This window comes from Schistocerca cancellata, chromosome 9 (assembly GCF_023864275.1).
Source record: "Schistocerca cancellata isolate TAMUIC-IGC-003103 chromosome 9, iqSchCanc2.1, whole genome shotgun sequence".
In the NCBI taxonomy this organism is placed as follows: Eukaryota; Metazoa; Arthropoda; class Insecta; order Orthoptera; family Acrididae; genus Schistocerca; species Schistocerca cancellata.
This window is the reverse complement of record NC_064634.1, coordinates 204,952,369-204,969,184: the sequence shown is the minus strand read 5'-3', so window position 1 is coordinate 204,969,184 and position 16,816 is coordinate 204,952,369.

Sequence of the window (16,816 nt, the reverse complement as noted above, 5' to 3'; positions counted from 1 at the left end):
ATGGTTTGGTAAGCACGAAGACAAGCAGTAGAAACTCTCGATATGTACAAGCGGGCGTTACCTTCCTGATATGTAAGTCCAGGATGGCTTGCCATGAACGGCAGCAAAACAGAGCGTAGAATATCGTCGCCGTACCGCTGCGTTGTAAGAATGCCGTGAATGACAATCAAAGGGGTCCTGCCCTGAACTGAAATAGCACCCAGACCATCAAGCCTGGTTGTCGGGCCGTACGATGGACAAAGTCACGTTGTCCAGATCCTCTCCAGGCACGTTCTCAGTGGTCATCTACGCTCAGTTGGAAGCAGACGTTGTCACTGAAGACGATTATACTCCAGTTGTTGAGATTACAGGCCGAATGTGCCCAACACCACTACAAATGGGGATTTTGGTGTTCAGAGTACAACGGTAATCGGTGCAAATGGGTGCCTTGAGCTGAGCCCCCTTTCTGTGGGCCGTCTATTAATGGTCCTCGTGGGCACTGAAGTACCAGTTGCACGCCGAATTGACAATGGGTGTTAAAATCTCCAGGGAGAGTGAAGGGAATAGGGAGCTGTCGAAGAAGGGCAAGAATAGCAGGAAGTGTAGAGATAAAATTTCCATGTTATCTAAATCGATCCGAACAGCTACCGCTTCCAGTGGAATCTGAAAAAGAACTAATGATGTCCGAGTGGATCGACGTACATAAACTACCAGAGGCTCGCCAAAGGCCAACTAGCTTGTGGCAGAAGGCTTGGAAACCACGAAGAGTTGGTGAATGAGTATCCACGAGATGAGATTCCTGCAATGCAACTCAAGCAACAGAGTAGGGAGAAAGAAGAGATGGCAGTTCCAGAAGGTGACGATAATACCCTTACAGTTCCATTGGAGGAGAGTGATATAAGATGGATGTTGAATGGGCCAGAATCGATCATTGTGCTGGGTCAGTATCTGTCACTGATAAGGATGGAGTGGGGTCCATGAAGTAAGATCGTACCCTGACTGAGAGGGAGGGAACAATATCGCCTGGGATATTTGGGGGGGGGGGGGACCTCGTCCCACGATTTACACTTCTTCTTCTTATTCTTTGGAGGGCATGAGGAGGAGGAGTCAGGAACAGAGCAAGATGCAACAATATCCAGATCCGGAAAGAATGAGTGGGCATGAGGCCACAGAGCATGGGTCCCACATCAGACCCCAAGTAACAAGCTTCTTGCCCTGGAGACACCAGGGAAGCGGACTCCTCGAAGGTGCCCTATTCCTTTTGGGTGTCAGAAAAGAGGGTTTCTTCCCTGGCTGAGGAGGAGGATCAGTTCAGAAAGGGGAGAGAACAGGAACTGCTCGGGAAGATGGATAGGATGGAGGTAAGAAGGAAGGAAGGAAGGAAGGAGGAGGAGGAGGAGGAGGAGGAAAGGACTCAACAGAAGCGAAGAGGGTCAAGTGTTTTGAATTGCTGAATATTTCTCTCCTTTTTTAGCTCTGGCAATCTGGTGAGCGAGGAGAGTGTGAGCTGGAATGGTTTACGCACTTGGGCGGTGGAGTGCAAGGATTTCTCAAGTGGAGAGAGCGGCCGTAGTCACAACAGATAGGATTCGCATCACATTGTGGAGACATGTGGCCAAAACGGATGGAAATGGTGGATGGGAAGTGAGATATAAGGCTTCACGCCGCATATGTAAACCATAACCCGACTTTTTTCAGGAGGGTATCCTTCTCAAAAGCGAGAATCAAAACGTCAGTATCAACGCAATTGTCTTTGGGTCCTGTCTTGACTAGCCAGATGAAATGAATGTTGCGGCATGACGGATTAGTTCCTCGTGAGAATGGAGGAGAAGATCCCTATGGATGATAATGCCCTTGTTCATATTTAAGGACTGATGAGGAGTAATGCTCACTGGGATGTCTCCTACATGCTCGAAAGCAAAAATAGGGGCCGACTGACTAGTACCTTACTCAGTGAGTCTAGCTCGCCAAACTTATATTATCTGTGTTCGACAGAAAGGAGCTGCTTAGTAGCAGCGAAAGTCTCCACATATCACCGGGAAGAAACCAAGTAATGTGGACAGTGTTTCGCTCCAATCTGGCAGAGCTGGTTCTACTCTCAGGACGGGCTAGGGAGGGGAAGACCGAGGAAGTAAGAGCTGGAGCAGACAGAGAACCGATACTTTCTGATGAGGTGGCCGCAGTAGAGTAGCCAGAATCGTGGAGCTTAGCACACTTTATGTGTAGTGTCCACCCTGGTACCACTGGTCAGGGGCTCATTCGTGGGGCGCCATACAGCTACAGGAAGGTCTACATGGGATAGGTCGTTGCTGAGAGCTCTGGTGCCTCAAAAATATGAGCAACCACTCCTAGACTTAAACGAGTTGGTGACAGCCCAGTTATCAGAAGTGTGATCCCTGTGTTGTCAGGGGGCTCAGCCAGATGGGTCTATAACAGCTCCACCGCACAGACTGGCTTTCGTGTTGGTGATCTTGAAGGGGATAGGATTATGCTGAGGAAGGGATGGGGGAAGGAGGTGGGGAGAGGAACCCACGCTGGAGACGCTAGGGAGGGAGTTCTGCAAATAGTTCACACTACAGAAACAATTTAGAAAGGGAAGTTAAACGTTAAGGGGCATCAGGAAAGCCAGAAAAAAGGGAGAGTGCAAACATAAGACAGACAAGCGCGAAAAGGAATAGTGGATCCATGGGAATAGCAAAGTTGTACCTGGAATAAATTCAGAATAAGTTCATAAACTCTAAAACTAACATCATGGCCAGAATCTAATTTGAGAATTTTGCTGCCAAGTAACATTAATAATATCAAAAAAAGGCGTGCACTTAATTAACAGCTGATTACCATGTAAACAAGCTTTGCAACTGGTGGAGCTGCTTTACGATGTTCCTGGAAATTGGTGAAAGTAAAAGAAGTCCATATGTAACTATACAATAGGTTGCTGCGCCATAGTGACCAAGTGAAGCATTAGCTTGAAACTATTCTGAATGACCCTCTTCGGTAGTGTTTCTTAGATGTACTAAAAGGTTCAAAGACACGTTATTAAACCAACCACATATATATTGAATACCAACGCTAAATCTCTGGGACAGAAAACAACAGCAGTAACCCCTCAAATACACAAACAGAGTAAGCAAAACCAAACGGGCAGTAGGCCAAAATAAACTATTGAAAATAAACAACAGAGGGATATGAAACTTCCTGGCAGATTAAAACTGTGTACCCGCCCGAGACTCAAACTCGGGACCTTTGCCTTTCGCGGGCAAGTGCTCTACCATCTGAGCTACCGAAGCACGACTCACGCCCGCTACTCACAGCTTTACTTCTGCCAGTACCTCGTCTCCTACCTTCCAAACTTTACACAAGCTCTCCTGCGAACCTGAAGAACTAGCACTCCTGAAAGAAAGGATATTGCGGAGACATGGCTTAGCCACAGCCTGGGGGATGTTTCCAGAATGAGATTTTCACTCTGCAGCGGAGTGTGCGCTGATATGAAACTTGCTGGCAGATTAAAACTGTGTGCCCGACCGAGACTCGAACTCGGGACTTTTGCCTTTCGCGGGCAAGTGCTCTACCATCTGAGCTACCGAAGCACGACTCACGGCCGGTACTTACAGCTTTACTTCTGCCAGTACCTCGTCTCCTACCTTCCAAACTTTACAGAAGCTCTCCTGCGAACCTGCAGGCTGTGGCTAAGCCATGTCTCCGCAATATCCTTTCTTTCAGGAGTGCTAGTTCTGCAGGTTCGTAGGAGAGCTTCTGTAAAGTTTGGAAGGTAGGAGACGAGGTACTGGCAGAAGTAAAGCTGTGAGTACCGGGCGTGAGTCGTGCTTCGGTAGGTCAGATGGTAGAGCACTTGCCCGCGGGAGGCAAAGGTCCCGAGTTCGAGTCTCGGTCGGGCACACAGTTTTAATCTGCCAGGAAGTTTCATATCAGCGCACACTCCGCTGCAGAGTGAAAATCTCATTCTGGAAACAGAGGGATAGTTCAACAAAATAACAAATGGCAAGTAACACGGATTTAATGCACCCAGCGGGCCAGCTGCCTTACCAAAATCAGTTGTTTTACAAAACTGTTTGGTGAATCTCAAGTGAATTCGCCGATAAACAATTCATAAAATAATGGCTAAACGACATTAATCAATACACAAGCTTCGAAACAGGCCAAAATATAAAATCAAATGGACGAGCTCTAAGGGCTAAGTAGTATTTGAATGAAATGAAAATGACTACTATAAACTATTTTCCTTAAAATGCAAAATAGTAAATAGTAGTAAATAAAATACAATGAGCCAAAAAATGACATACCCATAATTTCGTGTAGGGCCCCCGCGAGTACGCACGAGTGCTGCAACACTACGTGGCATGGATATGCCTAATGTTTGAAGTAGTGCTGGAGGGAATTTACACCATGAATCCCGCAGAGCTGCCCATAAATCCGTAAGAGTGCGAGGAGGTGGAGAACAGCACGTTACAAGGCATCCCAGATATGCTCAATAATTTTCATGTCCGGGTAGTTTTATGGCCAGCGTAAGTGTTTAAACTGACAGGCTTGTTCCTGGAACCACTCTAGAAATTCTGGACGTATGAGGTGCGACATTGCCCGACTGGAATTGTCAAAGTCCGGCGGAATGCTCAATGGACATGAATGGATGCAGGTGATCACACAGGATGCCTACGTACGTGTCACCTGTCAGAGTCGTATCTAGACTATCAGGGGTACCTCATCACCCCTACTGCACACACCCCACACCATTAAAGAGCCCCCACCAGCTTAAACGGTCCCCTGCTGACATGCAGGGTCCATGGATTCATGAGATTGTGTCCAGACTTGTACGCGTCCATCAGCTCGATACAATTTGAAACGAGATTCGTCCAACCAGACAACATGTTTCCAGTCATCAACAGTCCAATGTCGGTCCTGACGTGCCTAGGCGAGGCGGAAAGCTTTGTGTCGTGCAGTCATCAAGGGCACACGAGTGGGGGTTCGGCTCCGAGAGCACATATCGATGATGTTTCGTTGAATGGTTCGCACGCTGACACTTGTTGATGGCCCAGCATTGAAACCTGCAGCAATTTGCGAAAGGTTTGCACTTCTGTCTTGTTGAACGATTCTTTTCAGTCGTCGTTTGTCCCGTTCTTGCAGGATATTTTCATGGCCGTAGCGATGTCGGAGATTTGATGTTTCACCGGATTCCTGATATTCACGGTACACTCGCGGAAAGGTCGTACGGGAAACTCCCTATTTCATTTCTACCTCGGAGCTGCTGTGTCCCATGGCTCGTGCGCCGACTATAACATCACGTTAAAACTCGCTTAAATCTTGATAAATCCGTAAGCGTAGCACCAGTAACCGATCCAACAACTGCGACAGACACTTGTCTTATATAGGAGTTGTCGACCGCAGCGCCGTATTTTCCCTCTTTACATATCTCTGTATTTGAAAATGTACACCTATACCAGTTTCTTTGCCGCATAGTGTATGTACGTACATGTAGAAATCACTTCTGCTCGATGCGCTGACCAGGAGGAAAGTACAGGGTTATTACAAATGATTGAAGCGATTTCACAGCTCTATAATAACTTTATTATTTGAGATACTTTGAAAATGCTTTGCACACACATAAAAAAACTCAAAACGTTTTTAGGCATTCACAGATGTTCGATATGTGCCCCTTTAGTGATTCTGCAGACATCAAGCCGATAATCAAGTTCCTCCCACACTCGGCGCAGCATGTCCCCATCAATGAGTTCGAAAGCATCGTTGATGCGAGCTCGCGGTTCTGGCACGTTTCTTGGTAGAGGAGGTTTAAACACTGAATCTTTCACATAACCCCACAGAAAGAAATCGCGTGGGGTTAAGTCGGGAGAGCGTGGAGGCCATGACATGAATTGCTGATCATGATCTCCACTACGACCGATCCATCGGTTTTCCAATCTCCTGTTTAAGAAATGCCGAACATCATGATGGAACTGCAGTGGAGCACCATCCTGTTGAAAGATGAAGTCGGCGCTGTCGGTCTCCAGTTGTGGCATGAGCCAATTTTCCGCGGGCTACGCGTGAAACTTGCCCGCACGCGTTCAACCGTTTCTTCGCTCACTGCAGGCCGACCCGTTGATTTCCACTTACAGAGGCATCCAGAAGCTTTAAACTGCGCATACCATCGCCAAATGGAGTTAGCAGTTGGTGGATCTTTGTTGAACTTCGTCTTGAAGTGTCGTTGCACTGTTATGACTGACTGATGTGAGTGCATTTCAAGCACGACATACGCTTTCTCGGCTCCTGTCGCCATTTTGTCTCACTGCGCTCTCGAGCGCTCTGACGGCAGAAACCTGAAGTGCGGCTTCAGCCGAACAAAACTTTATGAGTTTTTCTACGTATCTGTAGTGTGTCGTGACCATATGTCAATAAATGGAGCTACAGTGAATTTATGAAATCGCTTCCATCATTTGTAATAGCCCTGTACTTGGTACGTCCTTCCGAAAGATGCGCGCCGAGTGGTCTGATTGGCCGGCACCGGTCCAAGCTCTTGCGTTTCCACAAGGGATGCCTCTCCTTTCCTGACTGCAGAGATTTACCGCCCCTACGAACAGAGTAGGCTAGTGTCTGATCGTCTGTGAGTTGACAAGTGACATAGTTGTGGCGCGTGTGTGCATGATTTATGAAGAAATCTCGTGCGCGTGTAGCGGTCGCCTTTTAAAGCGACAGTGCACGCACGATGTAAGCTGGAGATGACACTTCTAGACACTTAACGCAGACTTGAAAGTGTACAGACGCTGCGTTGTCCTGCTCACGTCTGGGGGAGGCACGACACTGTCTGCTGAACTGCACTGCAAGGGAACTGCGTCTACTTGTTGTCACCGTTTCTGTCCAAACTTACGGCGTGTGGTGGGTTTGCCCAGAAATGAATGTCACACAGGTGGAAGCACCAGAGGACCAAGCATTTAAAAAAAAACAAATAGCGTTTTTGGCGACGGTCGTGCGCGGCATGAGCCATGTGCTCGTAGGCTATATTAAAATAGTTTCGAGGCAGTGGCTGCAGCAGCGGAAAGAGCACAGAATGATAATCCAAGGAGTCATGGGGTTGAGTCTCTGTGTAAAATATTGTTTTCTTTCCTTTTTTTATCTGCAGTTCTTAGGTTACTTACACTACAAGTAAACCGAAATAATGTTTAATATATTGTATTTATTAATATTTTTAGAACGGGCTTGAAAAGGTAACGCAGTGGAAAATTTGCGATTGCAAATAAATCTCCAGGAAGAGATTTCAGGGCGTACACGAGAACTTTATATATAAAATTAGACACTTTTGCCATTTTAGGGATTACGGTCCTGGGATGACATTCACTGTAAAAACAGGGGTAGCTGTAGTTATTTCGGCACCTGGCACACGTTATAAAATTCGCAGTTTTCAAATAAATGGTAGTTTTAAAGTGTCTATAGAACAAACATATTGGTTTATATTCATAAAAGGTTCTCACTCATCGCACAGTTTGGCAGAAAACCACGTGTAACTCATAATTTCGCCAAATAACGGCGCAGATAGCCGATGCTGTACAACGGAGTGTGTTTTGAAGCAGTCCTCTTGGGTTGCTATTTCTTTTTCTCTCTCGATGAGCTAAGAGCAATTTTGAGGCTTTTTGATCAAATTCTTTACCTGACGACAAAAACAGACATAGCCGTGTTGCACTAGCGGAGTACATTTAGGGGAATCACTTTAATACTGCATATCGGACTCTTTCTCATCTTGGATAACCTCATCGCTTGATTGTGGATTTTTTTAGCCCCCACCCCCAAGAGTCAACTGACAGAATAAATTTGTTCTCCTGTACGTACGGCTTTATTTGCAATCTCAAATTTTCCTTTGCCATTCCATTTCGTGCCTTTTACGAAAATGCTAATAAATACAATAAAATCAGTATTGTTTCGGTTTATTTGCATTGTTAATAACATAAAACTGAAAACAAAAATGTGGTTCCGTGTAGAAACCTTAAGTAAGTGGCTCATGTCTCGACCGATCCGCGCCCAAAACGCCATTTTTTTTTTCAAACACTTTGTTATATGGAGCTCTCACTTCTGTCATTTTTGTTTCTCGGCAAGCCCTGCGTATACCATAAATATGGGCGAAATCGGTGATGAGGCGTAGGCGCGGTGCCCTTGTGAGAATAAAAGTTTACTGCTATCTCCATTACACAGGTGAACATACGCCGCAATTTCCTGTTGTCAAAAGTGTATTGAAAACCCAGTTCACGCTAAAAACGTAAACAAATAAATGAAAATAGAAAAAACTCTACAAATCATGAGGTTATAAAAAAACTGTTTTTGAGTATCTGTATTAATTTTTCGAGGGTTCCCATCACTGTTGTAATTCACAGGTAAGCCATTACACTGACAGTTAGCGATTACAGGGTGTGGCAAAAGAACGGATCGTGCTAATTAGTCTCTAAAAGCGGAATGATATTATTGGCAACACTCAATATTTGTAATTTGTTTCAAGTAGGTACGCCATTTGCTGAAATGGACCACTAGAGTGGGGATGAACGTGATGGGGCTGTGAAGGACTTTTACGGAAACATTGACGGTCAATGTTTCCGTAAAAGTTGCTGCTAGGCAGGAGTATCGGCGTCATTTCAAACTTAGACGGAATGATCCTGTACCATTCGCACATGGAATCAGATTAAGAGTGAAAAACTTTGAAGCAACAGGACATGCTCTTAAGGTGAATTTGTCACGAAGGTCCAGAAGTTGTCGCTCACTGGAACGAATAGAGGAGGTGCAAAATGCTGTAACCGACAGTCTAAAGCGTTCTGTGATACAAACTGCGGCAGCAGTGAGAATGTCCAGTCGTAGTATGCACACAATTTTACGAAATGATTTATAGTTGCAGCCGTATAACACACAGGTTGTATAACTGTTACATGAAAGTGATCATGAAAAGCGAGTGATTCTGTGTGTTGAACTGTTGACTAAAATAAGTGTAAGTAAACACTTCTTAAATTTTCCGTTACTGGTGCGAGGATAATACTCACGAACTTCATCAACGCACCTTGCACAGCCAGAAACTCTGAGTGCGGTGCGCTGTCTCTTCAATGTGCATAATGGGCCTTTTTTTTATGCTGAACATGGACGAGCAACCTCAGTCACATCTCAGCTCTGTGCTGCCATGGTTGACACATTCCTAGAACCTGAACTTGAACGATTTCCTGCAAAGGAGTATTGTTTTCAGCAAGATGGTGCCCAAATTTCAATTGCTGCAGCTGCCAGAGTGTTTGGTAACATCATTATTTCACGGAATGGGGACATCTCGTGGCCTCCCAGATCACCACACGTATCGGTCTATGATTACTTTCTTTGGTGGTTCCTGAAACACAGGGTGTATGCTATACGTCTGCACACAACTGCGGAAGTAAAAGACACCATTCGTGTAGAAATCAGAAACATTCCTAGACAGATTCTTGATGGCGCCGTGAACGATTTATGTGGCAGATTGTCTGTGTGTCATTGTAATAATGGAACCACCCACAGGGCATCATTTTCAAAGGTTGAACAGGGCTATTTCCGCCAAGTATGGTAGCTGACACAGCATAAAGGTTTTTTTGCCATAAAAATCTTGAACAGACATTGAAGAGTGAGCGGGAGCATTATCGTGATGAAATTTCCGCGAATGGTTTTGCCACAAATCTGGTCGTTTTCTTCGGACTGGTTCACGCAAATAGCGCATAAGTTCCGGGTAGTATTTTTTAATGACCGTACGACCGTAAGGCAGGAACTCATGATGCATTCTCCAATTGTAATCGAAGAAATCAGTGAGAAGAATTTTCACATGTGGTCGAACTCGTCGAATTTCTTTGGCCTTCGCTCTTCAGGCAGTTTCCATTGAAATGATTAGGCCTTGGTTTCGACGTCATACCCGTATGCCAGTGTTTCTTCACCTGTCATAACTTTGTTAAGCAGTTATTGATCGTAGTCGACTTCATTCAGCAATTCCTGAGCGATGCATATGCGTCGTCATTTTTGGTCGTAAGTCAACAATTTCGGATCACACTTTGCTGCCATACGCTTTGCGCTCAAAACATCCGAAAAAAATTGCTTGGCGTGGGCCAAGGGATATGCCGACATCATCAGCAACCTCTCTTATAGTGATTCGGCGATTTTCCACAACCATTTTTTTTTTTTGCTTCTTCTATAGTTTTATTAGAGATGGGGCCCCTCCACGCCGTCGGCCGGAGTGTCCGAGCGGTTCTAGGCGCTTCAGTCTGGAACTGCGCGACCGCTACGGTCGCAGGTTCGAATCCTGCCTCGGGCGTGGATGTGTGTGATGTCCTTAGGTTAGTTAGGGTTAAGTAGTTCTAAGTTCTAGGGGACTGATGACCTCAGAAGTTAAGTCCCATAGTGCTCAGAGCCATTTTTGAACCCTCCACGCCCGCACCAACGTGGTGACCAGACCAAAAGTTCTACTGTCACCTCCGTCAACATGATAGTTAACTAGTAAGTGGATCACAGGATGCTGGGCTGTGATGTTATCTGTGCGTCTGGGTAAGACTAAGCATTAACATGATCCATCAGGTGATAGATAGTGGACGAAACGCGAGTGACGGTAGCGATTTGAAGAGCTGAGGGAAAAAAGTGCCAAGGCTCGTGCCGTGGGAAAAAAACCTCTGCGACAGTGGGATGGGTAGTAAGAGCAGTAGTGGCTTACTAGCTGCGATAGTTCATGCGAGGTTGGATTTGTTAGTGTGGGTATCATGCATCATTACCGTGGCAGGCGATGGTTGCTGCAGCCGCTACATTCCTGGAACAATCAAGATCGGTATATAATAGTGGGAGATCGGCCATAGATCATCTCACTGTGTGGGGGATGTGTGGAGCTTGTCTGCATGCAGTGTACGGTACGGCTTCCCTGCGTGGTGCCAGTTATTCGGCTATGTGTTTCAGCTGGATATCCAGTAATGGCGTCTGATTAACAGGGGCTCACTTGTACCGTTGTGTTTGTGTGTGCTTGGCCATAGATGTTAGGTCCTTACAAGTGTGCTAGGGCGTCCAGGGCAGTCGTCGCTTTCATCGTCTCCTCGATCCTGTTTGAAACGTTTACACCACTCATAAACTCTTGTGCTACTCACGGTAGATACACCAAAAGCCACAATCAACATTTCGAATGCGGTGCTGCTCTTTATCCTATTTTTAAAGCAACATTTAATGAAGATTCTTTGATCCATCTTTTTCGAAAGTAAAAATTCGCCGAGCACTCGAAAATAGGTATAACCTTGTAGGATGGCTAGTTTTCGATGATGTTATTGGATGTATTGATATTTGTAAAGGATAATGATATATTTGAAGAACTGTGGCCAAAGAAACTGCTGTTAGGCAACAGTATCTGTGTTTGCGATGGCAGCACTGTGGAGTGGTAGTATCTTTGACAGGCAGCAGTGGATAGCTGCGGGCTGCAGCAAGCAGATTTTTTTCGTTGAGTGTACAGTTTAATGCATGGACGCATTTTTGGAACTATGTGAGTTGCAGATTTATTATTATTTATGACTCAGGACAATGGTTGGATAGTATACGGACATAAAAAAGATTTTGAAGTGAAGAACGAGGTATTATTTGATGAGGTAAAAAATTTATTTTCATTTTTGTAATCTTGTGTTGTTGGTCCATTTCACCCTCGTCGTAGTCGAGTTTTTGATAATTATTCTGCCGATTGATCTTCTGAGTTAACTTACTGTACCATGGAAGTTATTAGATTAAAAGAATTTTCATATTAGTATGTATAATTGTTTTCTTTCACAAATTCCTTCCTAACTGAAATTTTTGAACTTATAGGTTGAGTCATGTTTTTGTTGGAATTCTCTGTCAAGATTATGAACTGAATTTCCCTGAATAACATTAGTTAGTTCTTTTAGTAGTGTTTCTTTAGCTGTTGCAAAGTCTTGCTGTGTTGCTGTTTCTGCGTTTTCATTTTACAGGTGAGGTTCATAATATTGGATTGTTTTGTTGCCTGTGCGCAATGTAGGTTTGTCAGTTTATTTATTTTGCCAGAGCCATAAGTCAGTGCAGAAATTTTCGTGTGTTTCAGGTTACATTCTTATACAGGTTGACATTACATTTTTTTATACAGTTACTTTTTTTCCAACAGTTCGCACTGACCAAGTCTACTTTGATTTGCTGATTTAATTGGCTTATAAATAAGATCGGTTTTCACACACACAAGATTCTTTTCAGTTTCTTGAGACTGATGTGGCTTTGAGGGCAGTAGGACATGTAGGTTGTCAGTTCACATTCATAGATTTGTATTTAAGATAACACACACTCAAGTGAAGGCTACTCACTTACAACCCTTTCGACTGTCAACAATAAACTAAATATTCAGAACAGCTGAAAATGCAAACACACATCAAGACCATCTGTAACAGCAAGATAAAAAAATTGAAAATCAGATGTTTCATACATCTGATTCATTAAAAAATTCCCGTTGCTTTTTGATCAACACCTCCTACGTGTGAAGCTAGTGCTAAGTATTTATTTCAGAGGCTATTTTTCATCACATTATGTATAAATAAATGAAGTAGTCCTAAATTTAAGTAACTTACAAATATTCGATAAAAACTTTGTTTCACAGTGCCGTCACACTGCATGAGAGGCGCGGTCAACTCGGCGGGCCTTCGGGGTGTCACAAGTGGTTGCGGCAGCTGCAGCAGTACACACAGTCCTCAGTTATCAGAACGATCAGACAAGCTTTACGAAGATATGAGATGACGGGAGAAACGTTCTGTTACATACTCGAGATAATTCGTGGTGACCTCGAAAAGCAAGTTGAAACGTCCCCTTAGAACAATTTTACACGACTGTGCTGATAAACGTCTTACACTATTTGCTTTTCAAACAGCTGAGCAAAACTGAACGTACTCAAACATTCACTAAAGTGACACACAATATTTTTAGCGCAACGCAATCTGACTTTCAATAATCCCTACAAAACAATGGCCCTGACTAACTTTAACCTATACCTTTCACAAATCACTTACCTCACAAAAATCTTCGTTACTGGAGCTACTGCAATACAGCGAGCGCCACTACTGCCAGCTAAATAAAAGATTCAAACTGCGGAAGGCACTAACTACTGATAGCGATAGTTAGCAAATGAAAGATATTAACAGAGAACAAACAATGTATTTACCTTAATATTCATAATATATATAGCAGTTCATGACAAATTACAAAACTCCGCCATCTCTCTCCCCACATCCACCACTGCTGGCGGCTCACCTCCAACTGCGCAACGCTACGCGCTGTTAACATCCAGCTGCCCCTCTACAATGGCAGACAACAATGCAAACTAGCCACAGACTGCACACAGCACAGCCAGTGATTTTCATATAGAGCGCTACGTAACTTTGCCAATAAGAAAACATAAACAGCCTACTTACAAAGTTATAAACACTTTGTTTCGCTGTATTTATTTAAAGTTGTGCAGACGGACATCAATGGCTGCCATTTAATACACGAGTGAAAGACAGGCACGAAGTATAGTATAAGATACTCTGAATACCTAAAGCGCTTAAAAGTGGAAATACACATTGTACACCACATTTGCAAACCACTTCATATTAACAGAATCGCTACCCTATTTGCATAAAATGCCAGTAAGCAGTAATAATAATTTGTAGGCAACTAATGACAACCTACCACAAAAAATGGTTCAGATGGCTCTGAGCACTATGCGACTTAACTGCTGAGGTCATCAGTCCCCTAGAACTTAGAACTACTTAAACATAACTAACCTAAGGACATCACACACATCCATGCCCGAGGCAGGATTCGAACCTGCCACCGTAGAGGTCGCGCGGTTCCAGGCTGTAGCGCCTAGAACCGCTCGGCCACCTCGGCCGGCCTACCACAAAAGTGATCCATGTAAGATACGCCACCTTTTTTACTTGAACAAATTATATTTGAGTTTATAATCTATGCCTAAAATTTCTTATAAGGATTTGGGAATTTTGAAGTTTCGAATAAACCAAGCGATTTCCGTCCATAGATTCCGAAGTATATCCCAATTATGATATTTTCAGTCTCAGGATGCCACAAACTCACTCTCCTTGGACTAAACATATCAGTTTCTGACACGTCATATTTTGTGTGCGACAACGTCGGAAGGTTTGACCAAAGAAAACAAAGTGATCTGAATTTCACCTATTGTCGTCCGAAGTCTGATGTCCGGGAGATAAAATCGGCTATAGTGTGACCACACACATAGTGGCGTACTGATGTGAGAAGATCGGCCGTCTCCCGATGAGTAAGGACTCGGACCTCCGACCGGGGTGGACTGTCCAACGTATCTACACTGATGCTCATAAATTAAGGATAATTGCCGAATGTGGTGCCACACAACGTGGCACTACAGAAAACTGGCGCTAATAGCATAGGCACATACGGAACACACACGATACAGATCTGTAAGTCCACGGTATTGGTGATAAGTTGAGAAAACCGTCCAGAAACACATGTGCTACAAAACGACTCTGTTTCCTGCGCATGTACCCCGACGTCAATATGGGATATGATCACCATGCACACGTACACAGGCCGCACAACGAGTTAGCATACTCTGGATCAGGCGGTCGAGCAGCTGCTGGGGTATAGCCTCCCATTCTTGCACCAGTGCCTGTCGGAGCTCGTAGGGGTTTGAAGACGTGCAGCGATACGTCGACCGAGAGCATCCCGGACATGCTCGATGGGGTTTAGGTCTGGAGAACAGGCAGGCCACTCCATTCGCCTGGTATCTTCTGTTTCAGGGTACTCCTCCACGATCGCAGCTCAGTGGGGCCGTGCGTTATCATCCATCAGGAGGAAGGTGGGACCCACTGCACTCCTGAAAAGGCGGACATACTGGTGCAAAATGACGTCCCGATACACCTGGCCTGTTACAGTTCATCTGTCAAAGACATGCAGGAGTGTACGTGCACCAATAATAATCCCACCCCATACCATCAAACCACGACTTCCATACAGGTCCCTTTCAAGGACATTAAGGGGTTGGTATCTGATTCCTGGTTCACCCCAGATGAAAACACGGCGAGAATCACTGTTCAGACTATACCTGGACTCGTCCGTGAACATAACCTGGGATCACTGTTCCAATGACCATGTACTGTGTTCTTGTCACCAGATTTTAGGGGCTCTCCTGTGCAGGTCTCCGGGCGTGTCTGGAGACAACTGTTCCAGTGGCTGTGGTAAGGTCCCGTGCAAGGTTGCCTGCAGTACTCCGTGGCCGTCTGCGGGCACTGATGGTGAGATATCGGTCTTCTCGTTCATCTACTGTAGCGCATGGATACGTTTCCTGTCTGCTGGAATCGTTGCCATAATCTTGAGATCACACTTTGTGGCACACGGAGGGCCCGTGCTACGACCAGCTGTGTTTGAGCAGCCTCCAGTCGCCCTAGCATTTCACCCCTCATAACGTCATTTTCAACACACAGTCACCATTAGCACGTCTGAAAACGTCTGCACACCTACTCGCTGCACCGTACTCTGACATGCACCAACACACCTCTGCGTATGTGAAATGCTGCCAGCGTCACTTTGCGACGACCGCAGGTCAAATGCACCGCATGGTCATACCACGAGGTGATTTAATCCCGCAAACCGCCCACCAGAGCGTTGTTTCACCATGTATCAGCATTATCCTTAATTTATGAGCATGAGTGTATAAGCAGTGGTGTAACACACTTAGGCACGGAACGAGGCAGCAGAATTATGGTCGGAAAAAGATCCTAATTAAGAGCGACGAGAGACGTGTTTCATGTGTTGTGAATCAACATCGCTTCCAAACCCGACAGGAATTGCTGCAGGCAGTGAATGGAGGTCATCCCTAGCTGTTAGCGAGAGAACATTCCGACGGGAACTACAGGAAATGAGCATTATGAGTCGGTCACCTCGCAAGAGGCTATTGCTCACACGGGCAGACAGAGCTGCGGATCTTCATTGGGCTAGAATTCATCGAACGTGACAAGAGTTGACTGGTGGACCGTCGTTTGGTCTGACGAATCTAGTTTTGCGCCTGTCTTCAAGTGACACAAGTTGTCGAGCGCACGGAAGGCCAAAAGAAGCGTTTCAACTTCAATGTGTGCAAGCCGGAACTGGGTCTGTGATTCCTTGGGGGTCATTTTCTTGTCATGAATCGGGCCCGCTCACTGATATGGGCACTGATATGGGCACTTACATGAACCGGAATATTCATTTATACATTCTGAATGGACAGCTGTGGCTCGTCAGTCAAAATCTGCATGATGAGTATGCTACTGATAGGCCTGTTTTTCAAGAGGATAACAGCAAAGTTCATCGTGGTGGAGGAATATGTGGCTGGTTTTCCTGTACACTTCGCCACCCTATTACCTCTCGATGGACCTTCAAAATCACTTGACTTGCACCACATAGGAAAACTGCGGGGCATGTTGGGACAGCGGCTAAAACGCCACTGACATCAGTATCCCCCCAATTTGGTGGACCTGCGAGAGGAAATCCTCAGCGACTGGCTTAACCCGGATGCGACGTACCTGCACAACCTTGCAGACTCACTTCCTAACCGAATCAAGGCGCTCATCAAATTCAAGGGCGGAATTACACAGTTTTAAGTGATGCATGTAATTGTTTCTCTAGGGGTGACTAATTTTTTTCCTGGTTGATTACGCCATAGCTATTGGTTTGGAGGGGCTGTAATTTGAAAACGGGTACTTTTCTCTCACTTATTGTGCTTGTCGACAATAACGGGTTTACTCTTGCGAGTAGTTCCCCCAACCAGCATTCCATACGATAAATCAATTGATACATTACCTAATTTTGCTTGCGC